The sequence below is a fragment of the Eretmochelys imbricata genome, chromosome 9, assembly GCF_965152235.1.
Source record: "Eretmochelys imbricata isolate rEreImb1 chromosome 9, rEreImb1.hap1, whole genome shotgun sequence".
Taxonomy (NCBI): domain Eukaryota; kingdom Metazoa; phylum Chordata; order Testudines; family Cheloniidae; genus Eretmochelys; species Eretmochelys imbricata.
This window is the reverse complement of record NC_135580.1, coordinates 26,633,398-26,657,822: the sequence shown is the minus strand read 5'-3', so window position 1 is coordinate 26,657,822 and position 24,425 is coordinate 26,633,398. Positions and strand designations below refer to the sequence as shown.

The 24,425-nt window shown below is 40.2% G+C and overlaps 1 protein-coding gene across 32 annotated transcripts in view; it reads left to right on the top strand.

The window, feature by feature from the left end:
- MBNL1 (muscleblind like splicing regulator 1) overlaps positions 1-24,425 on the top strand; it is a 197,549-nt gene that overhangs the window by 68,826 nt on the left and 104,298 nt on the right. For 6 of the 32 annotated variants that reach the window (XM_077826819.1, XM_077826820.1, XM_077826821.1 and 3 more), the window contains exon 2: positions 17,591-17,674. The exons of 15 other annotated variants lie outside the window; for them this stretch is intronic. The gene's annotated coding sequence lies outside the window, so the exon portion shown is untranslated. 11 more of the 32 variants (XM_077826794.1, XM_077826795.1, XM_077826792.1 and 8 more) reach the window with 6 other exon arrangements.

Here is a 24,425-nt window from a genome sequence, read left to right as displayed (position 1 = left end):
TATCTTCAAAGTACTCTGTAATATATTGTTTGTAATATCGCTACCTTCTCCTGCATCCTGTAGAAAGATACTCCTTAGCACTTTGGCTGCTGGAGGAGAATCTCCACCAAGACATGTGAGGCCTGTGGTTTTGGAGTAGAGGGAACTGAGCTCTCTTATGATCATGCTATCCTGACTGACCTCCTTGTGTGGAGATGTGATGACCATGAATCACTAAGAGATGTAACATTATGAATCTTAAGACCCCTGTAATTCAGTTTCTGTGGCCTCTCTCCTGAGACTTGTAATGTTTGCAGCGGGTACCAGTCAACGTATCTAGGTTGTGCAGTTTGTTGTGTTTTTGATGCTGACTGATTGGCTTCCTTGCATTTGTACTTAAAGGAATCCTTCAGGGGTATCTTTGCCAGCAGGAAGGATCTTTTGGTAAAGGCTTCAGAAGTGTTTGCTTAATTCCCAAATTTGAAAAATGGCTGCTGCAAGAAGTGGAACAATATTACTTTTCCCAAGATTTGGAAAATGCTTTCTGATTTGATTGATTTCTGTGGAGTAATGCAACTAGGTCATCTGTCCAATACTGCTTATGCCTGAAAGTGTTTTCCCCTTTCTTTTTTCCTCCCCCTCCTTTTATTTCTGTTCTATTTATATGGCTGTTCTGTATTGATCATTTGATACACAGTCCAATAGGTTAACTGTTTTTTGTTATGTTTGTTTCAGTGGGCTTGAATCAGGAGTCTGTTTTTTGGGGGGTGGCGGTTGTTGGATATTCTAATTATACAAATTGTTATGGTGCTTTCGTATGTTAATAGTAACAGACCCTGTGAGCACCAGTTGGAGGATATTGCTGTAGGGACTGATTCTTTCCACACTTACTAATGGAAGTAGTACTAACAGTCTGAAGTCTCAGCTTCAGAGCTAGAATCCAGGCTGGACAGTTTAGCCATTTCTTTATATAGCTTGGGCCTTTGATCTCCAGTCTTCAGGAACAGGTAGGCAGCAGATAATGACCCACTCCTCAGGGCTGAGCTTCAAAAGGCTGGGTTTTTGCATAATTGGAGGAGGGGGATCTGCATTAACGTCTCTAGATATTCTCCAGGAAATCTACGTAACAGTTATTCTCCCTAAAGTCCCTGCTTCTCTGCAACATTTCCAGTATAGTCCTTTGAACTCCCAGGTCTCACATCTGTCACATCTCCCCCCTAGAGGTTACACCTACCTAATCCTGACCTGAAGTGATACGTAACCATTCATTTAATTCACTGGGCCTCAACGTTACTTAATTCAGGTCTCCCAAGGATGTGGCAGGACATTGCCTTATCTGTCATGCTCAGCACTACAGTTGAGGCCAGATTTTCAAGAGCCCAGAATGTCAGCTGCTGAGCATTTATGAAAATCTGACCTTTAGTAGGTGCCTAAATTAAAGCTGACCTCTCCAAAAATCTGTTCCTATTGGTGGGTTTTGAGCACTTGAAAATCTGATCCTGACCTCTATGGAAAATGTGCCTGTGGTGTGTGTTTCTGGCTGTTGCGTAGGTGCCAGGAGTAGAGATTGTCAGAGCCTGGATACCAAAGGTCAGCTCTCCTACTGCAGGTACAGGATACAAGGGCACTAGAAAGATTCCTGCTGCCCAGGGGTATTTTTGGTGAGTGACTGTATACATGTGAGGAGAAAGGGAGAACTGGATGTTGGTGTGCTGATGTCATCTTGTTCAGCACTGCCTCTGAAGCCCCATATTGCCTCCCTTCCTTTCATTGGAGGAAGACATGAAGCTTCCGGGGTTGTACCAGACAGTACAGTGCATCAGCCTGATGCACTACCCCTCTTCATTCCCTACTTGAAAGCCATTTATAGAACAATATTGCTGATAAATGTTGGATAAGACTTTTGCTCATTATAACTAAAGGTTCACCTACACAGTTTTCAATATAGCAAGGTCTTAGTGTAGAGAGGTCTTGCTCACCTTGTCTTTCTGTGGCTGGCTCCAGATACAGTAAAACAATATACAAAAACAGTCCCACGAGGAAGGCTATTTGAAAGGGCAAAAGGCTATTTGAAGTCTGTTTTATTTGAGTTTTAGGCTCAGAATTGAGCATTCTCCTTTCTCACTGATTTGTGACCAACATATTAAAGGAGAATTTAGATTCTTAAAAAGCAAATACTTGAAATGCTTTCCTAGGGCTCATCCCAAAATGCTGACACTTTCATCTCTGCAGCGTTGATTTCACCTCACACACACACACTGTATATAGAGGAAAAAGTTGCATCTTGAATGAGATCACGATACACTGATCCGCATTCTGAATATTACTTCTTGTTTCATCAGCTCAGTTGGCTGCAGCACATGGAAAAGTTTTAATTTTCCACATCTTCATGGCAGAATATTTTAAGCAAGAACTGTCCAAGCCTTTAGGTTATAGAAAGCTTTTTGAACGTACATGTTCTATAGATAATATCAAAAAAGATTGAATATCTTTCTTCGTTGAATGGTGAGGAGTAAAAGTAAGTGTTGAAATGTTTTACAGTGGAATGTAAGCCACACTGTATAGACTCCCCCTCACCCAAAATGATTGCCAGCGCTACCCAGAAATAAATCCTTTCCTTTCATACCATTGCATTCAGGTTTTTTGATTTGTCTATCTGATCCTGAATGAGGCATAGTGTTCCATAAACAGTTATCTGAGAGTGCCTCATGTTTCTAGGCATCCCTACGTCTATATACTTGGCCTGGGTATAATATAGAAAGAGTGACTTGCAAGTTCAATGTGTTTAGCAGAGTTCTTACTGGCTCAAGCTGAGGGAGGCCCCTTTTTGGCTAATCAGCTAGAGTTGTTGTCTACGGAGCAGTAGAGAGCCAGCTTCCATTTTGGCTGTGGCAGAGTGGATGTGGGCCGGAAGGGGTGGTAGTTGTAACAATCTGTGCACCACCTATGGCAATATATAAACACCCATAATTGTCTGTCTCACTCACGCATTCCAACCAGCAGTTGAAAAAAAAAAACCTCCGAAGTAACAGGAGTAATAACAAATTCTCATTATAATTAGGGAATAAGTACAGAAATTCCTGTGTGCTGCAAATAGATATTTATTAGCAGTGTATTATTTTTCATATTTTCTTAGGATGACAGTAGAAAATTGTTAATATAATAGTACAGTAAAAATAACACCTAAGTGAGATGTTGCTTTCTGATGATATGAGGGTGACTACCCATTGGTTTATTATTGCTTTTTTGTTTCTCACGTCTTGATATGACTTCTTATTTGACTGTGGCTGAATGGCATTTCCAGTTATTTGGTGTTTGTCTATATACGTCATTCCTGTTGGCAGGCATTAGTACCATAGGATAAATATGAATCTGAGTATTAGTGATGACTTATGCAGCTGTCCACCTCTACATCAACAGTTCAAATCCAGCCAAGGTGCTAGTTTCCAAAAGATGTTACCGTCACACTGCTGTTATGGGTCAATTGGGTGGTTTTTTTAGGTACAAAAAATACCTCCACAACTGTTAGCAGCCTCACTAATAAGCAAGGGGCTGAATGGAGTAGTCATTCTTGCACATTCCATGGTTTTCCCCATGTCTCAGCAAAATGTCTCGTGGCCCGCAACCAGATTACCCTGATAGGCCGCAGGTTGCCCACCACTGACTAGCCCTTCCTGAATAGGACATTGTATAGCCTGATGAGCCAGTTTTGTCAGCTGGAGATGCTGAATAGGTTTAGCCTTCTTGCAGATGTGCTTCCTTATGGGGAATGTTACTGTTTAGAACACTCCATGTTACAGTTCTGGTTTTGTTTCTTGATTAACCACTGTAGATAGAAAATGTAACAAACATGATCTCTGTAAAGAAACAGCTCTTCTACCGACAATGCAATTTCTTATTCACGTGCACACGGCCACTTCCCCACTCCACCCATCAATTAAAAAATGCTCTTTAAGCATCTTCCACTTCTTTCTGTTGTTCCCCTTTCAAAAAAGCAGCAACTCTATTTCCACAAATGACAAAAATATTTCAACTTTCAGAGGTGACACTCATTTTCCCCTCTCTTTGGAACAAGCACCATTTAAGGTCCAGTCCAAAAAACCAGTGAGACAAAGATTGTTTTATCATTCTGACAACTTTGTCAAAAATCTTCCACTCATGTTTTGTGTAATGCACAGACAAAACTTTGGACAACTTATTTACACTTCTACAATTTTCTATGGCTAAGCTTGGTCTCTTAGGGCATGTCTACACTTACCTCCCAAGCGATCAATCCAGCTGGGGTAGATTTATCACGTCTAGTGAAGATGAGATAACTCGACCGCCGAGCACTCTCCTGTTGACTCCGGAACTCCACCAGAGTGAGAGGCGCAGACGGAGTCGACGGGGGAGTGTCAGCAGTCGACCTACCACAGTGAAGACACCGTGGTAAGTAGATCTAAGTATGTTGACTTCAGTTATGTTATTCACGTAGCTGAAGTTGCGTAACTTAGATCGATCTCCCCCCTCGGGTAGACCAGGCCTTAGTTGCAGCAAGGTCTACCAGCTCCATAATAAGTGTGAATATTAGCAGAAGAGATGTTGTTCCAGTATTGCTGATGGAACCTCTACCTAAGTATTTAAATAATAATCCAGAAATAATGTATGTACCTTGAGATAGAAGCTCCATTTTTATAGCCAAGACTATAAAGAGACTTTGCAATCAACAGTAAGAAGACCTGTGAAACAAGCTGATGTCATCTTGCTTTCTGAATTATAATTACACTGTCCTGGTATTGATTTTCTTTATTTGCATACCATAGCTTACTGTGGAATTTTTGTTCTTCTATTTCATTATCATTCAGTTTTATGTAGCAAGTAAGCAAGGCTGAATCAGTGGTGTAAACAATGAAAGGATACAAAGGATGTGTGTTTACAACAGCAGTATTGTTTCATATGGTTTAATTAGTCAGTGTAGACATCTGTCCTATGGCTTTATCTTTGTAAAATATTGATCCAAAAACTGGCAATAAGGTCTGGAAAGCACTTAATATAGGAAATCACTCTCAGGTCATGTACAAAACTGTAGGAAGATAGAAAGCCTGTCAGTCAACCTGAAGATGAGCTCTGTGTAGCTTGAAAACTTGTGCCTTCCACCAACAAAAGTTGGTCCAATAAAAGACATTACCTCACTCACCTTGTCTCAATCAATCTGACTGCATGGCTGAGTACAGCAGGTCCGGTTTACTGCAGCTTTAAATTGTGCAACCAAATAAAAATAAGCTTGTAACTAGAATTTCTGCATCAGTATCATAGAAACATTCTATATTAGTAACTTAAAAAAAAATACATGTTTAATGATTAGGAACAGTGAATCTGGTATCAATCCAAGGCAGCAGTTCCTGAACTTTTTACTGAGGCAACCCACCAACTTCATTTTATCTTTTTTGGGGACCCACCGTTGCCCCATACCCTCTTGCTGTCACTCTCCCAGCCCTGCCCCCGCCTGCATCCCCAACAGGCCCTTCTCTCCCCATGTGCTTGCCGCAGTTGCTAATAGGCTGCTGACTGTGCTCACTGGCTCCAGCCACTTCCTCTGCGCTGCTGCTGCCACCTTGATCCTGCTCCCCACGCCATTACCTGCTTCCCTGGGAAAGTGAGAGCATGGAGGGCTTAAGCACTTCCAGGGTATGCACAACCCGTGTAGACCTTTCCTATGACTCACTGGTAGGTCATCACCCACCGTTTAGGAAACACTGATCTAAGGCACAGAATTATGTAACAGCGCTCGATAATTAAACTGAATACATATTTTACTGTTTTATGGTGAAGCTAAAATCATGTTAAATCCCCACAGACTATATATTACAGTAAATATAAAGGCCAAATTCTACTTTCTTCATCAGTACCTCCACTGAAAATAGTGGAGATACTGGTTGTGATATACCCTAGTATCTGAGAGCAGAATCTGGCCCTCAGAGTTAAGCCTGAGTAAGTGGGCATTTCAAATGTGTGAGTATCCTGGCTCAATCCCCACATATGATTCCCACTAATGTTAGTTGGAGTCACTCATGCACATTCAGGGGAAACTATGGCCATAGGTATATCTGACCTGGGTACCGCAGGAAGACAACAAGATGCCAGGAATGTGATTTCACTTGGCTGGAGCTTGAATAAGTTAAACATCTGGAACTATCTGGCAATAATTCATTCAATGCAGGCTATCCTTCCTTTGTAATCTGTACCACCTGCTGCAAGACTGCCATGAGCCCCCCACCCAGTTAACCTGGTCCCAGTGCCATTGCTGGGATTCCATCACCCTCCGCTTGTATGAAGGTTAAGGGGAGGGTTGGGAAAAGGGGATTGTCTCCTCCCTGATGGAGTGTTAGGGGCCCCAGCCTGTTCTCCGCCTTCTTTAGGAGATGTCATCTTCTAATCTCCTTCCAGTTTGTGTTGGTCTGGGAGCTGGAACCCCTATTATTATTCATTTATTGTATTTATGTGTATTGAACAATTACCTGCACTGGGCACCTGCCAAGTTACAACCTAACTTCCCTACTGGATCCCCGGGCTGCTGAGAGGGAGGTAAAAACCCACCCCACCCTGGCCTGTCTGTCAGGGAGGAAAAAGTCCTTCTCAGCCCCAAAGAGGCAAATCCATGATGCCCACAGCAGGACTCAAAATACCCAGTCCTATTGTAATCCTAAAGCAGGAGAGATGGATGCAGTCCTTAAAGGGAGCAATTATTTACCTTCCCCCCCCCCCAGCCCAAGCCCCCTCTCACTCTGAGGCTGTGGAAGGGACATTAGCAACCTATACTATACCAAGATTCAATAACATGAGGTAAGAAAAGAGCTTGAGCTTTAACTCTGAATTCGCTTGAATGTGTAGATATAAATTTGTTTTCATTTTGAACAGTTTTGTGGTTTAATTTTTCTTTTAGATTTTTTTTTCTTTTAATTGCTGTAGGGTGTCCAGAGCTCCATTTTTATGGTGCTTGGAAGATGCTTGGGAATGAGCAGTTTTGGTTCACCATCACTGCATAGATCTTTGATGTGATACTTTATAAATACTCTTTCTAAGCCGTTACCAGATGTTGTGTTGTGCTGAAGAGTGGAGCCAGTACAATGAACCCATGTCTTTCAGTAGGTCTATCACTGTGAATGTGTGCATGGTGTTCTAGCCAATTTTAGATGTTAATGACCTGGGTGTTTAACTAGTATTTATAAATATCAATAAAAGCTCATCCACATTACATCTAATGCTGGCAAAGTAAAAAATGACAGCAGAAATCTAAATTCCATTAAGCTAAATAATCTACACTTTCTATTAATTGTTTTATTTGTATAATCTGAATGTTTTAACACTTAAAAATAATTTGCTGTATTCATTTTGAATTTGCATTCTTGCTAGGAACTTGGATGGTAAGTGTGAGCACTAGTATGCTGGTGATTAGTGCATCTCTAAAACAAAGAGTTTAGAATAGTAACCGTGAAAAACTGTAATGTATTGTGCCAATAGCTTTTCATCTCTGGCCACTGCTTCTAATACAGCCCATTTGGCTAACTAACATCATGACTGAGCAGTGTGTTGTTGTGAGTTGACTGCTTCAGTCCAGTTCCTTACTGAGATGGTGTCTACATCAGAACAACCACTAGTTGGGGTCCTCATTATTAGTTTAATCGGAAAGGCAAAAGGATTAAATGAGATCTGAATTTAAACTACTCATTCGCTCCTAGAGACAGTTGCTCCTGAAAAGGATTGAGAACTTTCGGTGAAGTTTGTATTGAAATTATGTGAAGGAAGACAGACACATAATAGTCACTTCTGGTCTTTAACTGTATGTGGCCAGATGCTCAGCTAGAGGATTGAAGCCAATGAAGCTGGGTGTGGAGTGGGACTGTAAGGCTATATCAACAAGGTGGCTTATTTGCAAGGATTTCCCACCAACATGGGTGCTGGTGGAAACAGAAATCCTAATGGTGGCAAGGTTCCCGTGGGTGCCCGCCTTTTTAACTCAGTATTGTTAGAGTGGGCTGATGTGTGCACAGGTTGTACCACTACAATATTGAAATGTTTGCGTTACAAACACTGCAGATGAACGTATTTTTAAATTCCTAAAAGGAATCATTAATAAATAAATAAACTCAGTAAATTATAGAAACACTGAGCTTGTATTTTTATAAAACTGTATATTTATGTCAGTTTTTACCCATCATTGGCCTTGTAAATACTGTACTCTTAAATGCAAAAAATGAAGCTAATGCAAGGCTGAGGTTGCCAGGTTTACTGTCCTCTTTAGTGTTTTTGTAGTACAAATTTGTTATTATCGATGCTTTTAACAATCACTTTTATAAACTTAGTATCAGAGTGTTAGTCTGTATCCACAAAAACAACAAGGAGTCCAGTGGCACCTTAAAGACTAACAGATTTATTTGGGCATAAGCTTTCGTGGGTAAAAGACTTATGCCCAAATAAATCTGTTAGTCTTTAAGGTGCCACCGGACTCCTCGTTGTTTTTCTAAATGTGTTATTCCAGTATGTTATTTATAATGAAAGACTACGTGGTTTCCCAGTGAACTACTCTTTCTGACTTAAATCTTTGTAGCTGTATCTCATTCTTATTGTTCTATCCTGTGTCCATTATATTCCTTCAGGGGCAGTCTTTTGAAGAGCATAATGGCCAGTGTACTACAATATGCTTTTGTGGAATAGTTGCATTAGGTGAGGTCTTACTTGGCAAAGTGAAAACTCCTCCTCTCTGATTTATTGTCTGTCCCTCTGGCAATACAGCCAGCTATTTGATTTTACCACAGCTGTGCACAGTTTATGGGGTAGAGGGTGAGGTTTGAAGGATTGTTTATTTAGTCAGTAAGCATGTATTGTATTTTAGCATTAGCAGACATTCCCCAGTTAGGCTTTTGTTTCTTGATACATTAACCTTCATTTATCTGTGAACTTTTCCACAATTGTGGCTCATTTCTTTCTTAATCTCAGCTATGTATGCTTTAAAACTAGTGTTTCTCAAGTTTAAGAATCTGTTTACTTCCTGTTACTTGTATTTCTGATTCCCACTTTGTTTACCACTGAAAGCTGAATCTAGATCTGGACAAATCTTCATTATATTAATTTTTAACTAGATATAGAGTAATTGTTAGGCATGGTGAAATCTGTCTTTCTCTAATTTCCAGTTGTTCCTTTATGATAGACTGTTCTTTTCTTGCATTATTTGCCTAGCAGATAAGCACAATTTATTGGAGAAATCTCTGCTCTGATTTTCATAGATTTTTTGTTTTACTTCCATAATTTTTTAATACTTATTTTTCCTTCTCAAATACACCTACTCTTTCCATTTACCAAACCAGATAATATGTTAAAATGCTACCTCAATATCTTTGATCCTGTTCTTTTTTAAAGATTTGTTTCTGGTGCCTCTTCTATCTGTTACTATACCTATGCATAATCTATACTCTGTAAGTCACTGCACATTGTATCTTTAAGGCTTCACAAATTTAAAAGATTATCTGACTATTTGATTTGATTTCACTTCATTTACACACACCCCTTCCCCCCCCCCAAATTCCAATGCTTGTAAGACGTACCCGTTCAATTTGATCAGTATGTTGCTTGAGACCCTTTTCAAATCTGTTAACTTTATGAAAAATGTAGGGTCCGACATATTCTCCAACTTTATCAGCTCTGGGGTTCTGTCTAAATTCCACTGTTTGACTTAAGGAACACTAGGCCTACCTTAAATCTCCCGTTACTTTTAGTTGCATAAAATACTCTTCATCCCGTCATGAATTATTTTGTATTGTTGCTGTGTACTGCATTCCAAGATTGAGTCAAGTGATTTCTTTGTATACTGTAGTCTATAAAGACCTTTGGAATTATTTCAGATTAAAGAATGATATCTCATTTGTCATATATGATTCACTTTCTACAGTTATTCCACAGTAGTTTTGGATGTTGCTGATACTCAGTAGATTGCATGAGAAGATTGTGTTTCAGCTATAGAAATACGTTGCTTCCTCAGTTCTTCCATAGTCACTATCCTAGTTAATTCCAGGGTCATTGAGATTTTCATAATTAAACTTATCTCTTAATTAACACGATAGCTTATTTCAAGGCCTCCTTGATCTACTTTAGTATTTCCTATCTGATCTCTTCTCTTGCTCCAAAATCTGTCACTTTGAGTAGTTGCTTGTTTTTTACATTTGCTTTGCTTTTTACATTGATCTAGGTTTTGTCTGTTGCACTACATACAATACAGCATATCATCCTTTTATTTTTTTTTAATTTTTCAGTCTTTAATCTGTAACAGCACACTTCCTTCTGTTCTGTTTTTGTTTATTCCTCTTATAAATTGTGTTGATATTTCCATATGCCAGTCAGATACCTTTTTTAGCTCAATTCAGTTAGCCCAATTAGTTCGTATTAGGGCTGTCAAGTGATTTAAAAAAATTAATCGCGATTAATCATGGTGTTAACAATGGAATACCATTCATTTTAAAGATTTTTGGATGTTTACTACATTTTCAAATATATCAATTTCAGTTACAACACAATACAAAGTGTATAGTACTCACTTTATATATATTTTTGGATACAAATATTTGCACTGTAAAAAAACAAAAAAAAATGTATTTTTCAATTCACCTCATTACAAGTACTGTAGTGCAGTGGTTTTCAAACTTTTTTTCTGGCAACCCAGTTGAAGAAAATTCTTGATGCCCGTGGCTCAACGGCGCTGGGGATGAGGGGTTTGGAGTGTGAGAGGGGCTCAGGGCTGGGGCAGAGGGTTGGCATGCGGGGATGAGGGCTGTGGGGTGGGGCCAGGAATGAGGGGTTCAGGGTGTGAGAAGGGGCTCTGGGCTGGGGCAAGGGGTTGGGGTGCAAGAGGGGGTCAGGGCTCTGGGATGGGGCCAGGGATGAGGGGTTTGGAGTGTAGGAAGGGGCTCTGGGTTTGCGGGGGTGCTCATGGCTGGGGCAGGAGATTGTGGTGCAGGCTTTCCTCTGGCAGCTCCCAGTTAGCGGCACAGCCAGGATGCAGAGGCAGGCTTCCTGCCTGTCCTGTTACTGTGGACCATGCTGCGCCCAGGAAGCAGCCAACAGTAGGTCCAGCTCCAGACAGAGACACGCAAGTGGTCCCCGTGGCTCTTGCCTGCAGGCATTGGCCCCCTCCCAGCTCCCATTGGCTGGGAACCAGCTAGTGGGAGTGCAGAGCCGGTGCTTGGGGCGGGAGTAGCATGTGGAGACCCATGGCCCCCTGCCTACGAGCCGGACCTGCTGCTGGCCCCTTCTGGGGTGCAGCGCGGTGTCAGAACAGGTAGGAACTACTAGTTTTTACTGGCCGACCACCAGGGTCCCTGGGTGCTGAGCAAGGTGACCCAGTGCCTTGCATTCCGTGACCTGAACTTTGAAAAACATTGCTGTAGTGCAGTCTCTTTGTCTTGAAAGTCAAATTCACAAATGTAGAATTATGTACAAAAAACACCCCTGCATTGAAAAACAAAACAATGTAAACCCTTAGAGCTTTCAAGTTCACTCAGTCCTACTTCTTGGTCAGCCAATCACTCAGACAAACAAGGTTGGTTACAATTTGCAGGAGATAATGCTGCCTGCTTCTTGTTTACAGTGTCACCTGAAAGTGAGAACAGGTGTTTACATGGCACTGTTGTAGCTGGCATTGCAAGATATTTATGTGCCAGGTGCGCTAAAGATTCCTATGTCCCTTCATGTTTCAACCACCATCCCAGAGGACACGCTTCCATGCAGATGATGGATTCTGCTTACTAACGATCCAAAGCAGTGCAGACTGACGCATGTTCATTTTCATCATCGGAGTCAGATGCCACCAGCAGAAGGTTCATTTTCTTTTTTGATGGTTTGGGTTCTGTAGTTTCCACATCTTTTAAGACTTCTAAAAGCATGCTCCACACTCGTCCCTCTCAGATTTTAAACGGCGCTTCAGAGTCTTAAACCTTGGGTTAAATGGTGTAGCTATTTTTAGAAATCTCACATTGTTACCTCCTTCTATGACAGGTGAATCCGATGAAGTGAGCTGTAGCTCACGAAAGCTCATGCTCAAATAAATTGGTTAGTCTCTAAGGTGCCACAAGTACACCTCCTTCTATGCGTTTCATCAGATCTGCTGTGGAAGTGTTCTTAAAACAAACATGTGCTGGGTCATTATCCGAGACTGCTATAACATGAAATCTATGCAGAATGCAGGTAAAACAGAGCAGGAGACATACAATTCCCCCCCCCCCCAAGGAGTACAGTCACAAATTTAATGCGTTGGTTTTTTTTGTTTTTTTTTTTTGAATGAACATCATCAGCATGGAAGCATGTCCTCTGGAATGGTGGCCGAAGCATGGAAGGAGCATACGAATGTTTAGAATATCTGGCATGTAAATACCTTGCAACGCCAGCTACAAAAGTGCCATGCGAACGCCAGTTCTCACTTTCAGGTGACATTATAAATAAGAAGCAGGCAGCAGTATCTCCCTTCAATGTAAACAAACTTGTTTGTCTTAGGGATTGGCAGAATAAGAAGTAGGACTGAGTGGACTTGTAGGCTCTAAAGTTTTACATTGTTTTGTTTTTGAGTGCAGTTACGTAACCAAAAAAAAAATCGGCATTTGTAAATTACGCTTTCATGATAAAGAGATTGGACTTCAAGTACATGTATGAGGTGAATTAAAAATACTGTTTCTTTTGATTATTATTTTTACAGTGCATATATTTGTAATAAAAAATAATAATATAAAGTGAGCACCGTGCGGTTTGTATTCTGTGTTGTAATTTAAATCAATATTGAAAATGTAGAAAAACATTCAAAAATATTTAATACATTTCAATTGGTATTCTATTATTATAAGTGCAATTAATCGTGATTAATTTTTTTGAGTTAATCGCGTGAATTAACTGCGATTAATTGACAGCCCTAGTTCTTATCTATCTTTCAGCACTTGCACTTCCAGTTCTGCATTCTTGTTTTAAATACCTTGCTTTCCCCACCCACTTCTCTTTCCCTCTAACTTTCTCTTTTGTTTTTTTTCCTTCCAGAAATGACTAAGCTTCCTGTTATTCCACTCCGTCAATTTTTCCCCCAATATTATTTTCATGTTGAGCAATATTTATTTGCCAGCAGCTTCCTTTGGAGTTTTCCTACTCTGTCTCCATTGTATTTCTATTTTTTTGCCAATTACTTTTTATTATTAGCAGACATTATGTCCATGCCTATGTTACTCAATTGAGCTCATGTCCCAAAGTGAAGAAGAAAAATAATAATCTGAAATTATTTTTCTCATAAATTCATAGTCTCCCAGAAAAGACTGTCAGAGGGTGTTTTCAGAAAACTCAACTTTCAGTCTCCTGAAGATATTACACTTTGCATTTTAATATAACAGATCTTTCATTGTCACTGTTTTATATACTCTGTCTTCAGTGGGATTACTCAGATGTGTAAAGTTACTTGTGTGTAATAGTTTGCTGGACCTGGCCCCCAGAATACAACTATGTAGTTTCTACTGTACATTCTGAACTTGCTGTTTTCAGCGTTAACCATCTTCAGGACTTTACAGAAGTCTGTGTGTTGCTAGACTTTTTTTTCTTCTTCTCCTCGCTGCACTACTGACTTTGTGCGGAAATTAACACCTTTTAGCCTCTTAAATTATCATAAAACCTTGGTATTTAGTAGAATCCTCATCACAACTATAGATTAGAGTTAGCTTTCTGAAACTTAGAGCTGATCACAAGAGATTAAAATTAAGAATTTAATCACCACAAGCACTTCTTTCCTAAAAGCAAGAATGAAAGCCTCCTCTGCACACACAAGATCTCAATCCTAAAAGCTCAGAGAATTCATTCAAGCTTTTTCCACACTGGAAAATGTGCTAAGGATAAAATTTTTCTTGAAATAATCCAGCTCTAGTTGAAATCAATGACAAAATTCCACATTGTTAAAAGGGAGAAAGACCATCAAGGACAAACTACAAAAAACAAAGCAATAATCAAGATACTGTTGATGAATTGTAGTGGTCAGAAAAAAAAAACCAGAGAAACATATGTAGCTAGAATTGAAAGACATAATTTGAACTATGTGTACCTCTGTGTGGCATTAATGAACCTGTGTGAAACTCAGCATGTCTTCATGTGGTTGTGTATCCCATAAATTCTGCTTTAAGTTTGGGGTTTCAGCAAGCCCCAAAACTCAAAGAAACATCTGAATTTCCAGCTGGTTTGCATCAAAATCAGATGTAATATAATGATTTTTGAGGTGTGGTTTTGTTGTAGAACCAGAAATAGGCCCACGGTTCAAAACCCATTTTGTAATAAAACTCTAAATCATATTGAGTTTGATTTATTTGGGAACATTTTGGGAACATAAAATATCTTCCAAAATATTCGTACACTCTTCTAAAATACATACAGTATAGGAGAACAGTATGTGCACAGAAAATATAAACATAGCACAAATGTATGCATATAGAGAAAAGGAGCCAGATTATCAGCCCCACTCTAGCATCCCAAAGCCAACTCATTCCAGCAGCTCAAAAACGAGCTTAACTAACCCCTCTTTTGGGGAATCCTCGGGATGGTGTAGACCTGCCATAGAGGCTGCTATATACCATTCCCCTCCCAACGGAAGGGTTGTGATCAGGATAAAGGACCTGTGGTTGGAGCGTCTCTATGCAGCCATGGGCAGTCAATACAAGTTAGAGCAGCCAGGCTTAGTGCAGATCAGTTAAAGAATCCTGATGCCAAAAATGTGTTGTAAAGCCACCTTTACCCTCCTTCTGCTTCTGGTCTTGTGAACAGTGTTCATCCCTAGATTTAGCAGATTTTCTGATAGTCTCTGGAGAGCTGGCTGGTCACATGGTGCTGGCTGCCCTCGTTTCCAGCTGCTCCTGTTGATGACCAGGCTAGTCACTGCAACAAAGAATTGTGGAGCTCTGTAAACAAGGAGCAGGATCCAGCCTAGCCATCTCTGATAGAGGCAATTGCTACATAAGAAGAGAATAGGAAACAGGAGATGCTCTGGACCAGTGGGAGTACAACTGCCAGCCAGGAGTGGGATAAGACTGTCCAGGGGTGGAAGGAATTAGGTAGCCAGACAGGCTGAGTAAATGGAGAAGAATACCAGATAGCTGAACAGCGTGTCAAGGAAAACGGGTTCAAAGGGGAAGGAACATATGTGCAAGGGGAAGTAAGGAGAAGATGACCAGTTGGTAATGAAACGTGCAAGAGAACAGGTGGGAGAGCAGAAGAGGTGAGAGAGAGCAGGATGAAATGCAGAGCATTGCGTTAACAACAGATGCATGTTTAACATGTTTAAAACATTTTGTATTCCTTGTAATCCATTGATATGGTTGCCACAGGGATGTTATCGGAGGGGATGTGGTCCGTGCTATGAAAAAATGTGAGAAACCCTGGTCAGGGTAAAAGTACAAATGCCTGGTGAAAAGTACATATTAGGTGGTCAAAGCAAAGTACAACCAAGAACTGATAATGTTTTTATGTACAAAAGAAAAAACCCTGTGTCTCTGCCTGTAAAAAAGACCTGAGCATATTTTGATTTAGCTCTAAGGTCACTAGCACAAATCTGACCTAGATTGGTAGTGACTGAAAGTTGATACTGTCTGATAGCTGGGTTCCATGTACAATGAACTGGTAGCCCAGTCCAGTTCTGTCTGATAACAAAATCAGCTACAGCCTTAATCGGCCTCAACTGGCCATCTCAGCAAAGAGGCTGAAGACTGAACTGGGCATGGAGACTAGTGGTGGAGCTTGCTGATGTTGTCCCTTCACCAGAGGGGATTACTCTCCAGAGCTTAATCGAGCCAAGATTTGGCAAAGAATCTAAGCACATGCCTATCTTTAAGCCTGTGAGTTCCATTGACTTCAATAAGTCTGCACCCACACTTAAAATTAGGCATGTGCTTAGGTACCTTACTCACTTAGAGTCTCTATGCACACAAACTCCTGTTGATACCAGGGGAGGTTTCATTCACGTAGGTGGAAGAGCCTCCCTAATCAAATTTACAGTTAATTACTTTGTAAAAGCAAATGTGCCTTCCATTCCGAATGTATGTTTTCACTAAAATCAGCAACAGCAAATAACCTAAGTAAAACAGAGCTGTCTAGGGTATAAATATAACACACAGGGGAAGAATCAGCAAGTTATTTTTGTATATTAGGGATGACCATGCATAAATGACTCGTGGCTCTGCTTTGCTCTGCTACTTATGACTTACGCAGTCATCCCCAGCACATAAAAATAACTTTTTTATGCTCCCCATTTTGTGCAATCTGCATTACAAGATAATTATTTTCTATCACAAATGTTATTTTGCTTGTTTATATCTTACTAACTAAATTAACATGGTTATCATGATCAGACTTTTAAACTGTGCTGTCACTGCATAGTGACCTGTGCCACATGACAGAACCGGCTCTAGAAAGAATTCTTCAAATCAGCTAGGAAGTTCCATAGACTTAATGGAGAGAATCACATTTGAGCACTGTTGAACCGCTGGAATCTAGTACTGTCTTCCAGTTGATTGGACTGTCTGCTCTCTAAAAGGAAATGCTCCAAATCATTGTTTTCAGCAACGTGCTTAAGCAAGTAGTTAATAATATGGACAATAAAAGTTAGAATAATATTACAACTTTTAGAATAAGCAGGATAACGTAAATGTTGAAAGTGTGCCTCCTTGGAGTTAACCCAGTCTGGGGTTTACGTTACACAGCTGATGTTCATTCACCCACACCCACCAATAAATTCTAAATGTATTGATATGTATTTGATGCATAATTAACTATATCATGCCATTTCAGTGAAGCTAATGGGTGTGGTTGGTACTCAGCACTTCTGAAAATCAGCCCACTTATTTAGGACCTTAACTGAAAATCTTAACCTGAATTCATTGACTGTGAATGGCTATAGTAATATTTAAAAATCCAGCCTATCAGTTAAACAAAAGGAAAATCCCATAGGAGAAGTCTTGTAGAATTTAATAGCAAATTAGATCTTTCTTAGATAATTTTTAAATTAACCTACAGAATTTAATAGATTATTTGTCATAGCTAATTTCAACGGCATGATCTTCAGTTTATGTTGGCTTCCTTCCTTTTTGAATTCAATAGGACTTTTTCATAAAGGAAGTCAGTGTTTTAAACTTGTTACTGCTTCTTACATGGAGATCACGTTTCAGATTTAATTTTTATCCATGTTTTGCTTACACAGACATATCTTTCTTAATACACATTTTCTACATGGCTGCATAAGAGCATTTGCCTGCATATTGTTCGTTGCTAAGCAAGCTAAAATATATGCAGGTATATAGCTCCATTTTGGCTAGAGTTTGACTGACTGCAGATTTCAAATATGATCAGAGGGAAACACCTCCTTTTGACCATAAAAGGTAATAGCACAAGTCCTTATAATTTGTTATTTGTAAACTTATAAATAGCTGTTCTCTGTATGTATAGTAACGAAGAATGCTTTGGCTAGTATTATGCAAGGAGTTGCCTCCCCAGAGTCTGCTCTCGCTTCTGCTGTTGCTGCTTCCATTTTTGCTGACCAAGGAAAAGCTGCTGACTTGGCATCCTTTGCAACTGATAGTATTGCAAACATTCAAGACATGAGTAATGGGTGACATCTGGATCTTTACCAGAGCAAGAGGAAGCCATCTCCTATCTACTGAAGGTAAGGAACAGAGATAGCTAATGGATGTTGGTGAGTGGCTAGGGCTTATTGAATAATAGGTTGGGGAAAATATCCAGACTCTGTGGAACGGCTTTTAGGGCAGAGTCAGGTGGAAGGAAGGAAGTCGAAACAACATCCTTTAGGCTTACAATTCTACCTTCCTTTAGAGTGCCCTAACTGATGTTACACAATCCCATCTGGGACAATTTTAATTACATTTAGGCAAACTGGGTGAAATCCTAGTCCCAGAAGTTTTTGACTGACATCAACAGGAGTGTTGTCATACTTCAGTAAGGCCAGAATTTTACCCGCTGTCTTTATTCTTCACATAGTTTACAGTAAGTTGCCTAGTCTGTATTTTCTGTTTTTTTTTTTCATTTAAACAAGTTATGTTCTAATACCCTGAGACTATGTTGTCATAACCTTACTCACTACAATTAGAGCTGTACTACTTAACTAGTCCCCTTGAAATCAGTGGGACTATTTGAAAAGTGTTGACCTCTTTATGGTGAGTGAAGGTTGCAGACTCTGGCCCGTAGGCATGCTCTCCCATCCTCACCCTTTTCTTTCTTTCTTTCTTTCTTTCTTTCTTTCTTTCTTTCTTTCTTTCTTTCTTTCTTTCTCCTCCATCTAGCACCTTCCCTTCCCCCTCACTTTTCTTGTGTTTTGCTGTCTTGCACATTCTTTCAATCCTTCACTCATCCATGTCTATCATTCCTTTCGTCCCGCTCTGGTCTTCTCTATCCACATCAGTCCTTCCATCCTTTTTGTCTTGTTTTTTTTCCCCCTTCACCATTTCCTCTGTAATTTCTTCAGCTTAGTGATTAGTTCTTCATAGGAAAAAAAAAAGCTAACAGGTTCAGGAGGCTTCAACAATTGTGGAACCAGATCTAGCTCCCTGCATTTCCTAGTGTGCTCCGTTTCCAGGTCTCTTAGCACAGTCCATCACCTACCCTCTCTTAACCGTCACTAGCTTTCTCTGCCTCCTCTCAAGTTTCTCTCTCACACACTCTCTTGCCCAGAAAAAAATCACACTGACCAGCCTCTCCTCCCAGCCAAAAACATCCATTTTTCCTTTTCTCTTGTTGGGAGTGGGTGTGTGGGGGAGAGGGGAGCAGTTAAATAGGGTCTTACTCAGGCTGCCCACAGGGCTCCTAAACGGAAGAAACAGGAGGAAGCATTGCATGCCTGTGCCTTTTGCTTCACAGCTATTTCACAACCATGGTTTGTGTCTTAGACCTGGGAATAAGCTGGAAGTGTTGGTGAGTGTGTGTTGCTCACCAAATTATTCTGTTAGTACATAACAAGCCAGAATTGGGGAATACTTCCCACGCTTTTTTATGATTTATAATTGATATATTTGTGATGGTGCCTAGAGGCCCTATTGTGCTGAGCACTATACACACACTTACCAAAAAAACAATTCTTGCCCCCAAACAAAAGCTTACAAAATCTAAATAATTTTAGCCGCGTGTGTGTGTAAAATGAAGAACCAAAAGAATTGTTTGCCCCACAAAAAACTGGTAGATAGTGAAATCTTTTCATTTATTTTATCTGAAAAGTTTCAGAGTAGCAGCCGTGTTAATCTGTATCCGCAAAAAGAAAAGGAGGACTTGTGGCACCTTGAGAATTCTTACACATGATATACTTAGATAACCTGTTCTTTAGTTTTTTTCTAAAATGTATTTATTCAATACTTTAAGTAAAATCCAATCTTATCCATGAATTGCAGTAATGAGCAAATCTGTCTTTGAGCCTTAACACCACTGTGGACCATGAAACTCCAACAGTACGCATGCACACACCCACATAAAAGAGGCTAGAGCCATGTTATTGTTTCATGTGCAGTAGGAAGGACACAAAAGAAGTACAATGTTTGGCCACAGAGAGCTTTCTTCTCTTGCACATTACAGGAGGAATGCAAGTCCAGTTTTCTGACAGCGTAGTCTTTTTTCTTTTTACTATTGCCATTGGATTCTGTGTTCAAAACCATAGAATTAAGCTTTTTTTTAAAATCAAATGAGAAAAATTAAAAGAAGTCAAGGGGATTTATTATAAAGCTCCATAGTCAGCAGCATTCTTTTTTCAGTATAAAATGAAGGGGAAAGGCTTCAGAGACACATTACAAGCTTCTGCTGATGTTGCAGCAATGAAATATGACTTTAAAACAAAACGTGACTAATATATGGACAACTATGGGCTTTAATCGCAAGAGTAATTCTATCTCATATGTTCACACTACTAGTTTCTTTGACTTCAGTGGATCTACTGGTGTGAATAAGGCTTGCAGAGCTGGATTCACAATGGACCTTGAATATAGAGGGACCTTAGTTATCCAATTATAGTGCCATGTGAGTGTGTGTACAAAATTGCAAGTGCACAATTAGATAACCTATTTTAACACACAGCCCACTTGACTGTTCCTCAAGTGTTTTGTCTATAGCAAACTGAGTACTTTTAACTACAGCAGTTCTACTAAATAGACATTTACAGGTGTAAATAGATCCATATGAAATAAAAAGAACATCAGCTGCTCTCGGGTTTTCTGAAGTGCTGCAACCTACAAAACAGTGAATTCTGGGCCCACCATGCACATGCTGCAGGGATACTACAGAATCTATAAAATTTGTTACATAAATTTCTTATCTTTGCAACTGAAATGGACAGTGAAGTTACTACTGACTCCAATAGGATCCCACTTACCTTTCTGCAAAGTAAAGCAACTTATGTAACAGTTAATTCTTTTTGTGGTACTTTTTATATAATCCATTGTTCAATCTGATGTATGATTCTGCGTGGAAGAGTTTTAGATATCACAAAACTGCTTACATTAAGTTTTCCAGTGGCAGAGCTAGTGTGGTGTTACCTACATTTCAGTTTACATCATTCCTTTTCACCTGGAATTGCTTTGTTGTTTCCTCAGTGACTCTTGAATTAATTTAATTAGCATGTTCATTGTTCAGACAGCTGTGGTAGAAATCACTGTGGGCTAAAATGTTCTGTTGGATCTGTGGAGCTCCTTTTGAAGTCAGTGGGAGACGCACACCCATATTGGAGTAAAATGTGGCCAATTAACATTCACTGTTGCTGTTAAATACCTCTTTGTTGATCTGGCATCTTTGGAAATAAGTTCTAATGCTGTCTTTTTCAGAACTAGATATTTATGTTTTGGGCAAAAACAGAATTGCTCTGACCCACCCAAGTTGTAGGAGACCCATAGGAGATTTAACAGGGTTTTACACAATTCAAATTAACAGAGGAACTTTAAACCAGTTTTTATTTATAGATCCATAAAATATACCCAGTACAATGTCTCCAGTGCATCTTCGCTATCTAACACAACAATACATATGCCTCTTAACACCCAAAGTCAAAAAGCCAATATTTGCAGTGCATCTCCTGGTTTCTTTAATCAAAGCATGGCAGACCAGTGTGATCAATGTCTGCTTTGTCCCTGATAAATTTTAAACAAGGGACTAACTTATAAAATACTGAATAAAGTTTGTTTGCTCTTAATACAACAACAGTAAGGACCAAAGGATAAAACAGTGGAAAACCCAGTGTGATACAGTTCATTTTGCAACATGATGTATTCCTTAACGTACACGCATGGGCCATGATTCTAATATTTATACCAACTAGCTGAACTGTTCATTCGGGTAAGTAGAAGGTATACATTAGATTGATATCAGCTCATGTAAAGTCTGATGCATGGTGAACTGATTCTGCTAAACTATCTGGGAGTGCTGCATTGTTAAAAGCTATGCTGCATAATTCTTAGGACCTAGTAATGTATACAGATCTACAAAGGACTTAGAAATCTGAAGTAGATCTCTCTGGCTCACTCTTTAAGATGTTCATTACTGTGAGGTATCTGGTCGTTTAGGGTGAAATCCTGCACCCATGGATGTCAAGGGGAGGTTTGCTGACTTCAGTAGAGTCAGGATTTCACCACCAGTGCTTAGAGATTTGTATCCCCTTACCTCAAAAACAACAAAAATACTCAGCAGAATATTTTCCTTCATTTATTACAACATCTAGAAGACTCAGACTTTTTGTTTTCCTTCTGGTAATTTTAATTTGTGTTTAATTTGTGAATCAACCAAAATGTGAAATTTAGTTGGCTACGTATGAGATATACCTTCTAAAGAGAATGTGGGGACTGAGTATGTATTGTAGTACCATAACAATATACATACACAAAATCAGTGCTTAACATGAAATAGTATCCACGTGTCTTGGTTGATTTGGCTGTCTCATCATAAGGCACAAATCAACTCCCCATTCAGAATTCTAGCTCGTGAATACTGTGTCAACTGCCAGTTTTCATCCTATATGTTTTTAGTCACTAATGGATGATATAAGACTGGCTATATTACTGAGACACCTTCCTATCTGATATGGGGTCATCTGTAGCTGTCAGCAGCTGAACTGTGTACTCACAATATGTGAAATTTGTACACTTCCTCAATTCCTTTCCACTTGCCAAGTGTTTCTTTTTCTTCTGTCTTTACTTAAACAAACATTTAGCTATGTTAATGGTCTCATATCGTTGTCTAAGACAGAGCTCATGACAGTTCGCTTTGGCTAAAATCTTCCGAGTTGCTGGGATGGGAGCTGAGCAAATGCACTGCGGGAGCTAAGGATAAAAGTAATCCATTTCCCCAGGCTGCAGAGTATCATCTGAGGTGCAGGGTGGAGCCTCCTCCTTTAGCTGGAGTAGGCTCCATGGCATACCCACACCCTGAGTGGAGAACTGGAGGGTTTGTACAGCAGCTGCTGCCATGCAGGAAGCCCACATATAGCTGAGCCAGGCCAGGTGTGCATGTTACCTATGTGTATCCCCATCAAGCTCTGACCTCCTCCTCCTTGCTCAGCAGAACAGCATTGGCCCTACTCCTTGGGGAGCAGAGGTGAGAGCTGGATTTTGGCTTGAGTGAAATAGTCAAAGCTTCATAATTAAGAGAAAAAAATGGCACACTGCACTATAAGGTAGATTCATGATTTCTGTCTGTCTCTTTGATTGGTACTTGATACTGATCATCAGAATGTTAATTATTAACAAAGTGAAGTCATTCATTACTGGAAATCTGAAACATCTGTCTGGCTTCTATAGTTCATCAGCCCAGGTTCTCTGTTTACTTCTCCCCCACAGTATGTGATATCTCTGTTACTTAACTTTGATAACTTATTTCGTGATGCATAGCCCTTTTCTGCCAATAAGGCACAAAGGGTCAGATTCTACTCTCAGATTCTACTTTCTACAATCCCAGTCACTGTAGTGGAGCTGCACAGGTGTAAATTAGATCAGAATTTGGTTTTGATCTTCGGGCTCAAATGTGCCATGAGGTCACAGCCCCATGCTGGGGACAGTGACAAGGTGAATTGCTGAAGCGTTAGCTCAAAGAAGCCTAAGGCATGGAGTTCCCAGGAGGCAAAGTCACCTCACCAACTTTCAGAACGCATGTACTTTCCTCAGAACCCTGTCTGCTCCCTGCCCTTCCCCACTCAAATAGCACAGCTAGCCAGAAGGAGTCCATCTGTTTAAAGGAATTCTGGGACTGCCGTGGTGCCCAGCCCCTCTCTGCTACATAAAGGGGGGGAAATGTTCCTTTTGCCCTCCCCAGTGATATACCTGCTGCAGGGGCTGACTTCCTTGGGTTTTGCAAATCTGTCAGCTAAATCCAATGGAAAATCTTACATTGAGATACAATGTGTGGGTTTGTAACACACTCTGAGCAACTCAGATCCCAATATCAAAAAATGGATTATCATGGTCTATAAGTGTAATATCTGTGATAGATGACATTGTGAATTTATATTTTGCTTAGCTTTTTCAGATAAGCACCTGGAAGCCAAAATAAAAATAATTGCTGGCACATTTTTAAAGTGTAAGGAGAAGTTGTATTATATGCTGGAGGAACCAGCTAGGGGTGGAGCTCTTCTTGACCTGCTGCTCACAAACTGGAAAGATTTAGTAGGGGAAGCAAAAGTGGATGGGAACCTGGGAGGCAGCGACCATGAGATGGTCGAGTTCAGGATCCTGACACAAGGAAGAAAGGAAAGCAGCAGAATACGGACCCTGGACTTCAGAAAAGCAGACTTTGACTCCCTCAGGGAACTGATGGGCAAGATCCCCTGGGAGAATAACATGAGGGGGAAAGGAGTCCAGGAGAGCTGGCTGTATTTTAAAGAATCATTATTGAGGTTACAGGGACAAACCATCCCGAAGTGTACAAAGAATAGTAAATATGGCAGGCGACCAGCTTGGCTTCACAGTGAAATCCTTGCTGATCTTAAACACAAAAAAGAAACTTACAAGAAGTGGAAGATTGGACAAATGACCAGGGATGAGTATAAAAATATTGCTCGGGCATGCAGGAGTGAAATCAGGAAGGCTAAATCACACCTGGAGTTGAAGCTAGCGAGAGATGTTAAGAGTAACAAGAAGGGTTTCTTCAGGTATGTTAGCAACAAGAAGAAAGCCAAGGAAAGTGTGGGCCCCTTACTGAATGAGGGAGGCAACCTAGTGACAGAGGATGTGGAAAAAGCTAATGTACTCAATGCTTTATTTGCCTCTGTCTTCACGAACAAGGTCAGCTGCCAGACTACTGCACTGGGCAGCACAGCATGGGGAGGACGTGGACAGCCCTCTGTGAAGAAAGAAGTGGTTCGGGACTATTTAGAAAAGCTGTCCATGGGGCCGGATGCATTGCATCCGAGAGTGCTAAAGGAATTGGCGGATGTGATT